This window comes from Hoplias malabaricus, chromosome 2, assembly GCF_029633855.1.
Source record: "Hoplias malabaricus isolate fHopMal1 chromosome 2, fHopMal1.hap1, whole genome shotgun sequence".
NCBI classification, from domain to species: domain Eukaryota; kingdom Metazoa; phylum Chordata; class Actinopteri; order Characiformes; family Erythrinidae; genus Hoplias; species Hoplias malabaricus.
Genome location: NC_089801.1, coordinates 82,230,175 through 82,247,159, shown reverse-complemented (window position 1 = coordinate 82,247,159; position 16,985 = coordinate 82,230,175). Strand labels below are relative to the sequence as shown.

The 16,985-nt window shown below is 42.7% G+C and overlaps 11 non-coding genes across 11 annotated transcripts; all 11 read right to left on the bottom strand.

Annotated features, from left to right (window-relative positions):
- Window positions 1-1,752: 1,752 nt before the first annotated feature.
- Window positions 1,753-1,835, bottom strand: trnal-uaa (transfer RNA leucine (anticodon UAA)). Its single transcript has one exon. It is a non-coding gene; the product is annotated as a tRNA-Leu (tRNA).
- Window positions 1,836-2,238: 403 nt separating this feature from the next.
- On the bottom strand, window positions 2,239-2,321 carry trnal-uaa (transfer RNA leucine (anticodon UAA)). Its single transcript has one exon. It is a non-coding gene; the product is annotated as a tRNA-Leu (tRNA).
- A 2,395-nt stretch (window positions 2,322-4,716) lies between these two features.
- Window positions 4,717-4,799, bottom strand: trnal-uaa (transfer RNA leucine (anticodon UAA)). The gene has a single exon. It is a non-coding gene; the product is annotated as a tRNA-Leu (tRNA).
- Window positions 4,800-5,202: 403 nt separating this feature from the next.
- Window positions 5,203-5,285, bottom strand: trnal-uaa (transfer RNA leucine (anticodon UAA)). Its single transcript has one exon. It is a non-coding gene; the product is annotated as a tRNA-Leu (tRNA).
- A 2,395-nt stretch (window positions 5,286-7,680) lies between these two features.
- Window positions 7,681-7,763, bottom strand: trnal-uaa (transfer RNA leucine (anticodon UAA)). Its single transcript has one exon. It is a non-coding gene; the product is annotated as a tRNA-Leu (tRNA).
- A 403-nt stretch (window positions 7,764-8,166) lies between these two features.
- Window positions 8,167-8,249, bottom strand: trnal-uaa (transfer RNA leucine (anticodon UAA)). The gene has a single exon. It is a non-coding gene; the product is annotated as a tRNA-Leu (tRNA).
- A 2,395-nt stretch (window positions 8,250-10,644) lies between these two features.
- trnal-uaa (transfer RNA leucine (anticodon UAA)) lies at window positions 10,645-10,727 on the bottom strand. Its single transcript has one exon. It is a non-coding gene; the product is annotated as a tRNA-Leu (tRNA).
- Window positions 10,728-11,130: 403 nt separating this feature from the next.
- trnal-uaa (transfer RNA leucine (anticodon UAA)) lies at window positions 11,131-11,213 on the bottom strand. Its single transcript has one exon. It is a non-coding gene; the product is annotated as a tRNA-Leu (tRNA).
- A 2,395-nt stretch (window positions 11,214-13,608) lies between these two features.
- On the bottom strand, window positions 13,609-13,691 carry trnal-uaa (transfer RNA leucine (anticodon UAA)). Its single transcript has one exon. It is a non-coding gene; the product is annotated as a tRNA-Leu (tRNA).
- Window positions 13,692-14,094: 403 nt separating this feature from the next.
- Window positions 14,095-14,177, bottom strand: trnal-uaa (transfer RNA leucine (anticodon UAA)). Its single transcript has one exon. It is a non-coding gene; the product is annotated as a tRNA-Leu (tRNA).
- Window positions 14,178-16,572: 2,395 nt separating this feature from the next.
- On the bottom strand, window positions 16,573-16,655 carry trnal-uaa (transfer RNA leucine (anticodon UAA)). Its single transcript has one exon. It is a non-coding gene; the product is annotated as a tRNA-Leu (tRNA).
- Window positions 16,656-16,985: the final 330 nt, after the last annotated feature.

The window sequence follows — 16,985 nt, the reverse complement described above, 5'->3', positions numbered from 1 at the left end:
AGGGGTAGCCTTTGATTCGACTCTCACATTTGATACCCACATATCCAATACAGTCAAAACCGCCTTCTTCCACCTACGCAATATTGCCAAAATTCGGCATATTTTATCATTAAAAGATGCAGAGAAACTAGTGCATGCTTTTATAACTTCACGTCTAGACTACTGCAATGCGCTCCTGGCAGGGAGCTCGTGCAAAGCGTTACACAAGCTTCAGTTAGTTCAAGATGCAGCAGCCAGGGTGCTCACTAGAGCTAGAAAATTCGAACATATCACCCCAGTTCTCTCGTCCCTACACTGGCTACCTGTAAAATTTCGCATTGACTATAAAATACTCCTCTTAGCTTATAAATCTCTAAATGGTTTAGGCCCGCAGTATCTTACTGAACTTCTCATACCTTATCGCCCGTCACGTACTCTTCGTTCACAGGATGCCCATCTACTCTTAGTTCCTCGCATTAAGAAAAACACAGCAGGAGGAAGAGCCTTTTCTCACAAAGCTCCTCAACTCTGGAATAGCCTTCCGGTTACTGTTCGGGGCTCAGACACACTCTCAATCTTTAAATCTAGATTAAAAACCTACCTTTTCAAACAAGCTTTTGGTTAATCATTAACTTTCAGGTTACTCCTTCTATATTGGTGTTCGGCCTGGTTTTCATATTATCACTGTTCTGTATTAACCCTGTCATATCACCATAGCTACAGCATTCTTAGTTAGCTTTGTAGTAATCGCCAACACGCTGTCTGTCGCTGGGTTCTCTTGCCTGACCAGTGGAAGCTTTTTTTGCAGGACAAATTTGCCCGTTCTTTACCATGACCCTACTAACCTCTGTATTTTTATTTGTTCCCTTTGTCCGGCTTTCTTTCTCCTGTCTCTCTCTCATGCTTTGAGATGTCCTGCTGCTCTTCAGGTGTTGCCCTGATCCAGCCCGTGTCCTGTAAAAGATCCTGGCCTTGTCTCATCTACACTATCATGCTTGGCCATGCTGTTTTATCTCAGATTAACTCTGCACCTAATTTTAACTCACACAGAATCCCTGATCACCTCCTCCTTCATCAGACTCATACATCACTAATATCATCATCCTCACCATTTTCATTTCTGCTTCTCTATCATCACTAATATACTACATTTATATTACTATAACCCCTTCATCGGTCATCATTTCACTTTTACTTCTGTTCTCTGTTGTTTCTCCGGTGTCGACCCGAGGAGGATGGGTTCCCCGTATGAGTCTTGGTTCCTTCCAAGGTTTCTTCCTCGTGTGCTGAGGTAGTTTTTCCTTGCCACTGTTGCCCCTGGCTTGCTCATAGGAGGCTTGGACCCGGATCTCTGTAAAGCTGCTTTGTGACGACTTTTTGTTGTGAAAAGCGCTATATAAATAAAATTTGATTGATTGATTGACTGTAATTGAGGCAAGAGGACCTGAATTCCTAAGACAACCTTAGAAACCTGTCGAGCCAAAGAACATACTTAACAGGGAATTGGGTTTGAACCCAACCCACAAAGACATGCACCAGTTGATCTCAAGCCGAACACTTAATTTTATTGTCATGAAATTAGTTAGTTTTCAGATCTAGAATTTGTCTACAAGTACACGTAGCGTGCACATGGTGTAAGAACACACCACCCATGAGATGTACCACCCTTTTCCAAAGAGGTTCAGGAGGAGGGTAGAAGAGGATTCCTCAGGGAACACTGATTGAAGTCGACGGACAATCATTTTTCTTGCTGTTACCTAAAGAGATGACCACTACCAGGAGTGGGGTTCGAACCCACGAGGGCATACACCCATTGGATCTTAAGTCCAACGCCTTAACCACTCGGCCATCCTGGTGTGGAAGTTGAAAGGAAATTTCATCATTAAGGATGTAATTGTCACAGATTCTAAAATGAGAATTACTTTACTGGCCACAGAGGCGTCTTTTCTCTGCGTTTAAAGCCAGCCCGTGCAGTCAGACACATTTAAACACTAGTGTAACAGTGAGCACACATGGGGAGCAGTTAGGGGTTTACTCGAAGACACTTGAGTCATGACAAGGCAGCTCTGGGAATGCAATAGGCAACCTTCTAGTTACAAGCTCATTTCCCTAACCACCAGGCCAGCGTGCTGATGGCATAGAGACACATTTACTCCACAAGTGCAAAGGTGTTCAGCAGGAGGGGAGATTATGTTCTCAGGCAACAGATTCTAATCTAAGGAGGATCCTTCCTCATTCACTGAGTAAGTAAAGGACAACTACCAGGAGTGGGGTTCGAACCCACGTGGGCAGGCGCCCATTGGATCTTAAGTCCAACGCCTTAACCACTCGGCCATCCTGGTCTGACAGAGCAAACCCCCAGTTCAATGCTCAGATGATCCTAACATGCATCCACAGGTTATGAAAACGTAGCGACTCCCAGGTTTCCATTTAAACTAAAGACCATGCTTCGTAAACACACTTCAAAGTGTGATGGCCAAACATCGGACAGTTTTCTATGAACTAATGATTTGAATGAGCTTGTTAAACCAGGAAGTGTGAGAGGCTGAACAGTAGATCTTGGATCCAAAGGAAGTTTTCCCAATGCGTTTCAACCCTGTTACTGGTATAAATGCCTTTTAATTGGACAACAAGGAGACCTCAAAGTGCTTTCCAGAGGTATTAAACATACAGATGCTGCAAATTCTACACATACTCTCTACCACATCAAATTATCTTACATTCAAGATGCTTTTGACCCCACTGTTCCCATAAAAAGACATTCATCTGGGGAGAGATAACAGCTGTAAAATGTAACAGTCTACGTAAAATAACAGAATGTCTAACTGAAATTAAAGACTGGATGATGCAAAATTTTCTCATGTTAAATTCTGATAAAACTGAGGTCTTGTTACTAGGTACAGATACTCAGATACATTCACTCAGAAATGCTGCTATTAATCTTGATAATTCAACAGTAAAACACAATGCCATCATTAAAAACTTAGGGGTAGCCTTTGATTCGACTCTCACATTTGATACCCACATATCCAATACAGTCAAAACCGCCTTCTTCCACCTACGCAATATTGCCAAAATTCGGTATATTTTATCATTAAAAGATGCAGAGAAACTAGTGCATGCTTTTATAACTTCACGTCTAGACTACTGCAATGCGCTCCTGGCAGGGAGCTCGTGCAAAGCGTTACACAAGCTTCAGTTAGTTCAAAATGCAGCAGCCAGGGTGCTCACTAGAGCTAGAAAATTCGAACATATCACCCCAGTTCTCTCGTCCCTACACTGGCTACCTGTAAAATTTCGCATTGACTATAAAATACTCCTCTTAGCTTATAAATCTCTAAATGGTTTAGGCCCGCAGTATCTTACTGAACTTCTCATACCTTATCGCCCGTCACGTACTCTTCGTTCACAGGATGCCCATCTACTCTTAGTTCCTCGCATTAAGAAAAACACAGCAGGAGGAAGAGCCTTTTCTCACAAAGCTCCTCAACTCTGGAATAGCCTTCCGGTTACTGTTCGGGGCTCAGACACACTCTCAATCTTTAAATCTAGATTAAAAACCTACCTTTTCAAACAAGCTTTTGGTTAATCATTAACTTTCAGGTTACTCCTTCTATATTGGTGTTCGGCCTGGTTTTCATATTATCACTGTTCTGTATAAACCCTGTCATATCACCATAGCTACAGCATTCTTAGTTAGCTTTGTAGTAATCGCCAACACGCTGTCTGTCGCTGGGTTCTCTTGCCTGACCAGTGGAAGCTTTTTTTGCAGGACAAATTTGCCCATTCTTTACCATGACCCTACTAACCTCTGTATTTTTATTTGTTCCCTTTGTCCGGCTTTCTTTCTCCTGTCTCTCTCTCATGCTTTGAGATGTCCTGCTGCTCTCCAGGTGTTGCCCTGATCCAGCCCGTGTCCTGTAAAAGATCCTGGCCTTGTCTCATCTACACTATCATGCTTGGCCATGCTGTTTTATCTCAGATTAACTCTGCACCTAATTTTAACTCACACAGAATCCCTGATCACCTCCTCCTTCATCAGACTCATACATCACTAATATCATCATCCTCACCATTTTCATTTCTGCTTCTCTATCATCACTAATATACTACATTTATATTACTATAACCCCTTCATCGGTCATCATTTCACTTTTACTTCTGTTCTCTGTTGTTTCTCCGGTGTCGACCCGAGGAGGATGGGTTCCCCGTATGAGTCTTGGTTCCTTCCAAGGTTTCTTCCTCGTGTGCTGAGGTAGTTTTTCCTTGCCACTGTTGCCCCTGGCTTGCTCATAGGAGGCTTGGACCCGGATCTCTGTAAAGCTGCTTTGTGACGACTTTTTGTTGTGAAAAGCGCTATATAAATAAAATTTGATTGATTGATTGACTGTAATTGAGGCAAGAGGACCTGAATTCCTAAGACAACCTTAGAAACCTGTCGAGCCAAAGAACATACTTAACAGGGAATTGGGTTTGAACCCAACCCACAAAGACATGCACCAGTTGATCTCAAGCCGAACACTTAATTTTATTGTCATGAAATTAGTTAGTTTTCAGATCTAGAATTTGTCTACAAGTACACGTAGCGTGCACATGGTGTAAGAACACACCACCCATGAGATGTACCACCCTTTTCCAAAGAGGTTCAGGAGGAGGGTAGAAGAGGATTCCTCAGGGAACACTGATTGAAGTCGACGGACAATCATTTTTCTTGCTGTTACCTAAAGAGATGACCACTACCAGGAGTGGGGTTCGAACCCACGAGGGCATACACCCATTGGATCTTAAGTCCAACGCCTTAACCACTCGGCCATCCTGGTGTGGAAGTTGAAAGGAAATTTCATCATTAAGGATGTAATTGTCACAGATTCTAAAATGAGAATTACTTTACTGGCCACAGAGGCGTCTTTTCTCTGCGTTTAAAGCCAGCCCGTGCAGTCAGACACATTTAAACACTAGTGTAACAGTGAGCACACATGGGGAGCAGTTAGGGGTTTACTCGAAGACACTTGAGTCATGACAAGGCAGCTCTGGGAATGCAATAGGCAACCTTCTAGTTACAAGCTCATTTCCCTAACCACCAGGCCAGCGTGCTGATGGCATAGAGACACATTTACTCCACAAGTGCAAAGGTGTTCAGCAGGAGGGGAGATTATGTTCTCAGGCAACAGATTCTAATCTAAGGAGGATCCTTCCTCATTCACTGAGTAAGTAAAGGACAACTACCAGGAGTGGGGTTCGAACCCACGTGGGCAGGCGCCCATTGGATCTTAAGTCCAACGCCTTAACCACTCGGCCATCCTGGACTGACAGAGCAAACCCCCAGTTCAATGCTCAGATGATCCTAACATGCATCCACAGGTTATGAAAACGTAGCGACTCCCAGGTTTCCATTTAAACTAAAGACCATGCTTCGTAAACACACTTCAAAGTGTGATGGCCAAACATCGGACAGTTTTCTATGAACTAATGATTTGAATGAGCTTGTTAAACCAGGAAGTGTGAGAGGCTGAACAGTAGATCTTGGATCCAAAGGAAGTTTTCCCAATGCGTTTCAACCCTGTTACTGGTATAAATGCCTTTTAATTGGACAACAAGGAGACCTCAAAGTGCTTTCCAGAGGTATTAAACATACAGATGCTGCAAATTCTACACATACTCTCTACCACATCAAATTATCTTACATTCAAGATGCTTTTGACCCCACTGTTCCCATAAAAAGACATTCATCTGGGGAGAGATAACAGCTGTAAAATGTAACAGTCTACGTAAAATAACAGAATGTCTAACTGAAATTAAAGACTGGATGATGCAAAATTTTCTCATGTTAAATTCTGATAAAACTGAGGTCTTGTTACTAGGTACAGATACTCAGATACATTCACTCAGAAATGCTGCTATTAATCTTGATAATTCAACAGTAAAACACAATGCCATCATTAAAAACTTAGGGGTAGCCTTTGATTCGACTCTCACATTTGATACCCACATATCCAATACAGTCAAAACCGCCTTCTTCCACCTACGCAATATTGCCAAAATTCGGCATATTTTATCATTAAAAGATGCAGAGAAACTAGTGCATGCTTTTATAACTTCACGTCTAGACTACTGCAATGCGCTCCTGGCAGGGAGCTCGTGCAAAGCGTTACACAAGCTTCAGTTAGTTCAAAATGCAGCAGCCAGGGTGCTCACTAGAGCTAGAAAATTCGAACATATCACCCCAGTTCTCTCGTCCCTACACTGGCTACCTGTAAAATTTCGCATTGACTATAAAATACTCCTCTTAGCTTATAAATCTCTAAATGGTTTAGGCCCGCAGTATCTTACTGAACTTCTCATACCTTATCGCCCGTCACGTACTCTTCGTTCACAGGATGCCCATCTACTCTTAGTTCCTCGCATTAAGAAAAACACAGCAGGAGGAAGAGCCTTTTCTCACAAAGCTCCTCAACTCTGGAATAGCCTTCCGGTTACTGTTCGGGGCTCAGACACACTCTCAATCTTTAAATCTAGATTAAAAACCTACCTTTTCAAACAAGCTTTTGGTTAATCATTAACTTTCAGGTTACTCCTTCTATATTGGTGTTCGGCCTGGTTTTCATATTATCACTGTTCTGTATTAACCCTGTCATATCACCATAGCTACAGCATTCTTAGTTAGCTTTGTACTAATCGCCAACACGCTGTCTGTCTCTGGGTTCTCTTGCCTGACCAGTGGAAGCTTTTTTTGCAGGACAAATTTGCCCATTCTTTACCATGACCCTACTAACCTCTGTATTTTTATTTGTTCCCTTTGTCCGGCTTTCTTTCTCCTGTCTCTCTCTCATGCTTTGAGATGTCCTGCTGCTCTCCAGGTGTTGCCCTGATCCAGCCCGTGTCCTGTACAAGATCCTGGCCTTGTCTCATCTACACTATCATGCTTGGCCATGCTGTTTTATCTCAGATTAACTCTGCACCTAATTTTAACTCACACAGAATCCCTGATCACCTCCTCCTTCATCAGACTCATACATCACTAATATCATCATCCTCACCATTTTCATTTCTGCTTCTCTATCATCACTAATATACTACATTTATATTACTATAACCCCTTCATCGGTCATCATTTCACTTTTACTTCTGTTCTCTGTTGTTTCTCCGGTGTCGACCCGAGGAGGATGGGTTCCCCGTATGAGTCTTGGTTCCTTCCAAGGTTTCTTCCTCGTGTGCTGAGGTAGTTTTTCCTTGCCACTGTTGCCCCTGGCTTGCTCATAGGAGGCTTGGACCCGGATCTCTGTAAAGCTGCTTTGTGACGACTTTTCGTTGTGAAAAGCGCTATATAAATAAAATTTGATTGATTGATTGACTGTAATTGAGGCAAGAGGACCTGAATTCCTAAGACAACCTTAGAAACCTGTCGAGCCAAAGAACATACTTAACAGGGAATTGGGTTTGAACCCAACCCACAAAGACATGCACCAGTTGATCTCAAGCCGAACACTTAATTTTATTGTCATGAAATTAGTTAGTTTTCAGATCTAGAATTTGTCTACAAGTACACGTAGCGTGCACATGGTGTAAGAACACACCACCCATGAGATGTACCACCCTTTTCCAAAGAGGTTCAGGAGGAGGGTAGAAGAGGATTCCTCAGGGAACACTGATTGAAGTCGACGGACAATCATTTTTCTTGCTGTTACCTAAAGAGATGACCACTACCAGGAGTGGGGTTCGAACCCACGAGGGCATACACCCATTGGATCTTAAGTCCAACGCCTTAACCACTCGGCCATCCTGGTGTGGCAGTTGAAAAGAAATTTCATCATTAAGGATGTAATTGTCACAGATTCTAAAATGAGAATTACTTTACTGGCCACAGAGGCGTCTTTTCTCTGCGTTTAAAGCCAGCCCGTGCAGTCAGACACATTTAAACACTAGTGTAACAGTGAGCACACATGGGGAGCAGTTAGGGGTTTACTCGAAGACACTTGAGTCATGACAAGGCAGCTCTGGGAATGCAATAGGCAACCTTCTAGTTACAAGCTCATTTCCCTAACCACCAGGCCAGCGTGCTGATGGCATAGAGACACATTTGCTCCACAAGTGCAAAGGTGTTCAGCAGGAGGGGAGATTATGTTCTCAGGCAACAGATTCTAATCTAAGGAGGATCCTTCCTCATTCACTGAGTAAGTAAAGGACATCTACCAGGAGTGGGGTTCGAACCCACGTGGGCAGGCGCCCATTGGATCTTAAGTCCAACGCCTTAACCACTCGGCCATCCTGGTCTGACAGAGCAAACCCCCAGTTCAATTCTCAGATGATACTAACATGCATCCACAGGTTATGAAAACGTAGCGACTCCCAGGTTTCCATTTAAACTAAAGACCATGCTTCGTAAACACACTTCAAAGTGTGATGGCCAAACATCGGACAGTTTTCTATGAACTAATGATTTGAATGAGCTTGTTAAACCAGGAAGTGTGAGAGGCTGAACAGTAGATCTTGGATCCAAAGGAAGTTTTCCCAATGCGTTTCAACCCTGTTACTGGTATAAATGCCTTTTAATTGGACAACAAGGAGACCTCAAAGTGCTTTCCAGAGGTATTAAACATACAGATGCTGCAAATTCTACACATACTCTCTACCACATCAAATTATCTTACATTCAAGATGCTTTTGACCCCACTGTTCCCATAAAAAGACATTCATCTGGGGAGAGATAACAGCTGTAAAATGTAACAGTCTACGTAAAATAACAGAATGTCTAACTGAAATTAAAGACTGGATGATGCAAAATTTTCTCATGTTAAATTCTGATAAAACTGAGGTCTTGTTACTAGGTACAGATACTCAGATACATTCACTCAGAAATGCTGCTATTAATCTTGATAATTCAACAGTAAAACACAATGCCATCATTAAAAACTTAGGGGTAGCCTTTGATTCGACTCTCACATTTGATACCCACATATCCAATACAGTCAAAACCGCCTTCTTCCACCTACGCAATATTGCCAAAATTCGGCATATTTTATCATTAAAAGATGCAGAGAAACTAGTGCATGCTTTTATAACTTCACGTCTAGACTACTGCAATGCGCTCCTGGCAGGGAGCTCGTGCAAAGCGTTACACAAGCTTCAGTTAGTTCAAAATGCAGCAGCCAGGGTGCTCACTAGAGCTAGAAAATTCGAACATATCACCCCAGTTCTCTCGTCCCTACACTGGCTACCTGTAAAATTTCGCATTGACTATAAAATACTCCTCTTAGCTTATAAATCTCTAAATGGTTTAGGCCCGCAGTATCTTACTGAACTTCTCATACCTTATCGCCCGTCACGTACTCTTCGTTCACAGGATGCCCATCTACTCTTAGTTCCTCGCATTAAGAAAAACACAGCAGGAGGAAGAGCCTTTTCTCACAAAGCTCCTCAACTCTGGAATAGCCTTCCGGTTACTGTTCGGGGCTCAGACACACTCTCAATCTTTAAATCTAGATTAAAAACCTACCTTTTCAAACAAGCTTTTGGTTAATCATTAACTTTCAGGTTACTCCTTCTATATTGGTGTTCGGCCTGGTTTTCATATTATCACTGTTCTGTATTAACCCTGTCATATCACCATAGCTACAGCATTCTTAGTTAGCTTTGTACTAATCGCCAACACGCTGTCTGTCTCTGGGTTCTCTTGCCTGACCAGTGGAAGCTTTTTTTGCAGGACAAATTTGCCCATTCTTTACCATGACCCTACTAACCTCTGTATTTTTATTTGTTCCCTTTGTCCGGCTTTCTTTCTCCTGTCTCTCTCTCATGCTTTGAGATGTCCTGCTGCTCTCCAGGTGTTGCCCTGATCCAGCCCGTGTCCTGTACAAGATCCTGGCCTTGTCTCATCTACACTATCATGCTTGGCCATGCTGTTTTATCTCAGATTAACTCTGCACCTAATTTTAACTCACACAGAATCCCTGATCACCTCCTCCTTCATCAGACTCATACATCACTAATATCATCATCCTCACCATTTTCATTTCTGCTTCTCTATCATCACTAATATACTACATTTATATTACTATAACCCCTTCATCGGTCATCATTTCACTTTTACTTCTGTTCTCTGTTGTTTCTCCGGTGTCGACCCGAGGAGGATGGGTTCCCCGTATGAGTCTTGGTTCCTTCCAAGGTTTCTTCCTCGTGTGCTGAGGTAGTTTTTCCTTGCCACTGTTGCCCCTGGCTTGCTCATAGGAGGCTTGGACCCGGATCTCTGTAAAGCTGCTTTGTGACGACTTTTCGTTGTGAAAAGCGCTATATAAATAAAATTTGATTGATTGATTGACTGTAATTGAGGCAAGAGGACCTGAATTCCTAAGACAACCTTAGAAACCTGTCGAGCCAAAGAACATACTTAACAGGGAATTGGGTTTGAACCCAACCCACAAAGACATGCACCAGTTGATCTCAAGCCGAACACTTAATTTTATTGTCATGAAATTAGTTAGTTTTCAGATCTAGAATTTGTCTACAAGTACACGTAGCGTGCACATGGTGTAAGAACACACCACCCATGAGATGTACCACCCTTTTCCAAAGAGGTTCAGGAGGAGGGTAGAAGAGGATTCCTCAGGGAACACTGATTGAAGTCGACGGACAATCATTTTTCTTGCTGTTACCTAAAGAGATGACCACTACCAGGAGTGGGGTTCGAACCCACGAGGGCATACACCCATTGAATCTTAAGTCCAACGCCTTAACCACTCGGCCATCCTGGTGTGGAAGTTGAAAGGAAATTTCATCATTAAGGATGTAATTGTCACAGATTCTAAAATGAGAATTACTTTACTGGCCACAGAGGCGTCTTTTCTCTGCGTTTAAAGCCAGCCCGTGCAGTCAGACACATTTAAACACTAGTGTAACAGTGAGCACACATGGGGAGCAGTTAGGGGTTTACTCGAAGACACTTGAGTCATGACAAGGCAGCTCTGGGAATGCAATAGGCAACCTTCTAGTTACAAGCTCATTTCCCTAACCACCAGGCCAGCGTGCTGATGGCATAGAGACACATTTACTCCACAAGTGCAAAGGTGTTCAGCAGGAGGGGAGATTATGTTCTCAGGCAACAGATTCTAATCTAAGGAGGATCCTTCCTCATTCACTGAGTAAGTAAAGGACAACTACCAGGAGTGGGGTTCGAACCCACGTGGGCAGGCGCCCATTGGATCTTAAGTCCAACGCCTTAACCACTCGGCCATCCTGGTCTGACAGAGCAAACCGCCAGTTCAATTCTCAGATGATCCTAACATGCATCCACAGGTTATGAAAACGTAGCGACTCCCAGGTTTCCATTTAAACTAAAGACCATGCTTCGTAAACACACTTCAAAGTGTGATGGCCAAACATCGGACAGTTTTCTATGAACTAATGATTTGAATGAGCTTGTTAAACCAGGAAGTGTGAGAGGCTGAACAGTAGATCTTGGATCCAAAGGAAGTTTTCCCAATGCGTTTCAACCCTGTTACTGGTATAAATGCCTTTTAATTGGACAACAAGGAGACCTCAAAGTGCTTTCCAGAGGTATTAAACATACAGATGCTGCAAATTCTTCTCATACTCTCTACCACATCAAATTATCTTACATTCAAGATGCTTTTGACCCCACTGTTCCCATAAAAAGACATTCATCTGGGGAGAGATAACAGCTGTAAAATGTAACAGTCTACGTAAAATAACAGAATGTCTAACTGAAATTAAAGACTGGATGATGCAAAATTTTCTCATGTTAAATTCTGATAAAACTGAGGTCTTGTTACTAGGTACAGATACTCAGATACATTCACTCAGAAATGCTGCTATTAATCTTGATAATTCAACAGTAAAACACAATGCCATCATTAAAAACTTAGGGGTAGCCTTTGATTCGACTCTCACATTTGATACCCACATATCCAATACAGTCAAAACCGCCTTCTTCCACCTACGCAATATTGCCAAAATTCGGCATATTTTATCATTAAAAGATGCAGAGAAACTAGTGCATGCTTTTATAACTTCACGTCTAGACTACTGCAATGCGCTCCTGGCAGGGAGCTCGTGCAAAGCGTTACACAAGCTTCAGTTAGTTCAAGATGCAGCAGCCAGGGTGCTCACTAGAGCTAGAAAATTCGAACATATCACCCCAGTTCTCTCGTCCCTACACTGGCTACCTGTAAAATTTCGCATTGACTATAAAATACTCCTCTTAGCTTATAAATCTCTAAATGGTTTAGGCCCGCAGTATCTTACTGAACTTCTCATACCTTATCGCCCGTCACGTACTCTTCGTTCACAGGATGCCCATCTACTCTTAGTTCCTCGCATTAAGAAAAACACAGCAGGAGGAAGAGCCTTTTCTCACAAAGCTCCTCAACTCTGGAATAGCCTTCCGGTTACTGTTCGGGGCTCAGACACACTCTCAATCTTTAAATCTAGATTAAAAACCTACCTTTTCAAACAAGCTTTTGGTTAATCATTAACTTTCAGGTTACTCCTTCTATATTGGTGTTCGGCCTGGTTTTCATATTATCACTGTTCTGTATTAACCCTGTCATATCACCATAGCTACAGCATTCTTAGTTAGCTTTGTAGTAATCGCCAACACGCTGTCTGTCGCTGGGTTCTCTTGCCTGACCAGTGGAAGCTTTTTTTGCAGGACAAATTTGCCCGTTCTTTACCATGACCCTACTAACCTCTGTATTTTTATTTGTTCCCTTTGTCCGGCTTTCTTTCTCCTGTCTCTCTCTCATGCTTTGAGATGTCCTGCTGCTCTTCAGGTGTTGCCCTGATCCAGCCCGTGTCCTGTAAAAGATCCTGGCCTTGTCTCATCTACACTATCATGCTTGGCCATGCTGTTTTATCTCAGATTAACTCTGCACCTAATTTTAACTCACACAGAATCCCTGATCACCTCCTCCTTCATCAGACTCATACATCACTAATATCATCATCCTCACCATTTTCATTTCTGCTTCTCTATCATCACTAATATACTACATTTATATTACTATAACCCCTTCATCGGTCATCATTTCACTTTTACTTCTGTTCTCTGTTGTTTCTCCGGTGTCGACCCGAGGAGGATGGGTTCCCCGTATGAGTCTTGGTTCCTTCCAAGGTTTCTTCCTCGTGTGCTGAGGTAGTTTTTCCTTGCCACTGTTGCCTCTGGCTTGCTCATAGGAGGCTTGGACCCGGATCTCTGTAAAGCTGCTTTGTGACGACTTTTTGTTGTGAAAAGCGCTATATAAATAAAATTTGATTGATTGATTGACTGTAATTGAGGCAAGAGGACCTGAATTCCTAAGACAACCTTAGAAACCTGTCGAGCCAAAGAACATACTTAACAGGGAATTGGGTTTGAACCCAACCCACAAAGACATGCACCAGTTGATCTCAAGCCGAACACTTAATTTTATTGTCATGAAATTAGTTAGTTTTCAGATCTAGAATTTGTCTACAAGTACACGTAGCGTGCACATGGTGTAAGAACACACCACCCATGAGATGTACCACCCTTTTCCAAAGAGGTTCAGGAGGAGGGTAGAAGAGGATTCCTCAGGGAACACTGATTGAAGTCGACGGACAATCATTTTTCTTGCTGTTACCTAAAGAGATGACCACTACCAGGAGTGGGGTTCGAACCCACGAGGGCATACACCCATTGGATCTTAAGTCCAACGCCTTAACCACTCGGCCATCCTGGTGTGGAAGTTGAAAGGAAATTTCATCATTAAGGATGTAATTGTCACAGATTCTAAAATGAGAATTACTTTACTGGCCACAGAGGCGTCTTTTCTCTGCGTTTAAAGCCAGCCCGTGCAGTCAGACACATTTAAACACTAGTGTAACAGTGAGCACACATGGGGAGCAGTTAGGGGTTTACTCGAAGACACTTGAGTCATGACAAGGCAGCTCTGGGAATGCAATAGGCAACCTTCTAGTTACAAGCTCATTTCCCTAACCACCAGGCCAGCGTGCTGATGGCATAGAGACACATTTACTCCACAAGTGCAAAGGTGTTCAGCAGGAGGGGAGATTATGTTCTCAGGCAACAGATTCTAATCTAAGGAGGATCCTTCCTCATTCACTGAGTAAGTAAAGGACAACTACCAGGAGTGGGGTTCGAACCCACGTGGGCAGGCGCCCATTGGATCTTAAGTCCAACGCCTTAACCACTCGGCCATCCTGGTCTGACAGAGCAAACCCCCAGTTCAATGCTCAGATGATCCTAACATGCATCCACAGGTTATGAAAACGTAGCGACTCCCAGGTTTCCATTTAAACTAAAGACCATGCTTCGTAAACACACTTCAAAGTGTGATGGCCAAACATCGGACAGTTTTCTATGAACTAATGATTTGAATGAGCTTGTTAAACCAGGAAGTGTGAGAGGCTGAACAGTAGATCTTGGATCCAAAGGAAGTTTTCCCAATGCGTTTCAACCCTGTTACTGGTATAAATGCCTTTTAATTGGACAACAAGGAGACCTCAAAGTGCTTTCCAGAGGTATTAAACATACAGATGCTGCAAATTCTACACATACTCTCTACCACATCAAATTATCTTACATTCAAGATGCTTTTGACCCCACTGTTCCCATAAAAAGACATTCATCTGGGGAGAGATAACAGCTGTAAAATGTAACAGTCTACGTAAAATAACAGAATGTCTAACTGAAATTAAAGACTGGATGATGCAAAATTTTCTCATGTTAAATTCTGATAAAACTGAGGTCTTGTTACTAGGTACAGATACTCAGATACATTCACTCAGAAATGCTGCTATTAATCTTGATAATTCAACAGTAAAACACAATGCCATCATTAAAAACTTAGGGGTAGCCTTTGATTCGACTCTCACATTTGATACCCACATATCCAATACAGTCAAAACCGCCTTCTTCCACCTACGCAATATTGCCAAAATTCGGCATATTTTATCATTAAAAGATGCAGAGAAACTAGTGCATGCTTTTATAACTTCACGTCTAGACTACTGCAATGCGCTCCTGGCAGGGAGCTCGTGCAAAGCGTTACACAAGCTTCAGTTAGTTCAAAATGCAGCAGCCAGAGTGCTCACTAGAGCTAGAAAATTCGAACATATCACCCCAGTTCTCTCGTCCCTACACTGGCTACCTGTAAAATTTCGCATTGACTATAAAATACTCCTCTTAGCTTATAAATCTCTAAATGGTTTAGGCCCGCAGTATCTTACTGAACTTCTCATACCTTATCGCCCGTCACGTACTCTTCGTTCACAGGATGCCCATCTACTCTTAGTTCCTCGCATTAAGAAAAACACAGCAGGAGGAAGAGCCTTTTCTCACAAAGCTCCTCAACTCTGGAATAGCCTTCCGGTTACTGTTCGGGGCTCAGACACACTCTCAATCTTTAAATCCAGATTAAAAACCTACCTTTTCAAACAAGCTTTTGGTTAATCATTAACTTTCAGGTTACTCCTTCTATATTGGTGTTCGGCCTGGTTTTCATATTATCACTGTTCTGTATAAACCCTGTCATATCACCATAGCTACAGCATTCTTAGTTAGCTTTGTAGTAATCGCCAACACGCTGTCTGTCGCTGGGTTCTCTTGCCTGACCAGTGGAAGCTTTTTTTGCAGGACAAATTTGCCCATTCTTTACCATGACCCTACTAACCTCTGTATTTTTATTTGTTCCCTTTGTCCGGCTTTCTTTCTCCTGTCTCTCTCTCATGCTTTGAGATGTCCTGCTGCTCTCCAGGTGTTGCCCTGATCCAGCCCGTGTCCTGTAAAAGATCCTGGCCTTGTCTCATCTACACTATCATGCTTGGCCATGCTGTTTTATCTCAGATTAACTCTGCACCTAATTTTAACTCACACAGAATCCCTGATCACCTCCTCCTTCATCAGACTCATACATCACTAATATCATCATCCTCACCATTTTCATTTCTGCTTCTCTATCATCACTAATATACTACATTTATATTACTATAACCCCTTCATCGGTCATCATTTCACTTTTACTTCTGTTCTCTGTTGTTTCTCCGGTGTCGACCCGAGGAGGATGGGTTCCCCGTATGAGTCTTGGTTCCTTCCAAGGTTTCTTCCTCGTGTGCTGAGGTAGTTTTTCCTTGCCACTGTTGCCCCTGGCTTGCTCATAGGAGGCTTGGACCCGGATCTCTGTAAAGCTGCTTTGTGACGACTTTTTGTTGTGAAAAGCGCTATATAAATAAAATTTGATTGATTGATTGACTGTAATTGAGGCAAGAGGACCTGAATTCCTAAGACAACCTTAGAAACCTGTCGAGCCAAAGAACATACTTAACAGGGAATTGGGTTTGAACCCAACCCACAAAGACATGCACCAGTTGATCTCAAGCCGAACACTTAATTTTATTGTCATGAAATTAGTTAGTTTTCAGATCTAGAATTTGTCTACAAGTACACGTAGCGTGCACATGGTGTAAGAACACACCACCCATGAGATGTACCACCCTTTTCCAAAGAGGTTCAGGAGGAGGGTAGAAGAGGATTCCTCAGGGAACACTGATTGAAGTCGACGGACAATCATTTTTCTTGCTGTTACCTAAAGAGATGACCACTACCAGGAGTGGGGTTCGAACCCACGAGGGCATACACCCATTGGATCTTAAGTCCAACGCCTTAACCACTCGGCCATCCTGGTGTGGAAGTTGAAAGGAAATTTCATCATTAAGGATGTAATTGTCACAGATTCTAAAATGAGAATTACTTTACTGGCCACAGAGGCGTCTTTTCTCTGCGTTTAAAGCCAGCCCGTGCAGTCAGACACATTTAAACACTAGTGTAACAGTGAGCACACATGGGGAGCAGTTAGGGGTTTACTCGAAGACACTTGAGTCATGACAAGGCAGCTCTGGGAATGCAATAGGCAACCTTCTAGTTACAAGCTCATTTCCCTAACCACCAGGCCAGCGTGCTGATGGCATAGAGACACATTTACTCCACAAGTGCAAAGGTGTTCAGCAGGAGGGGA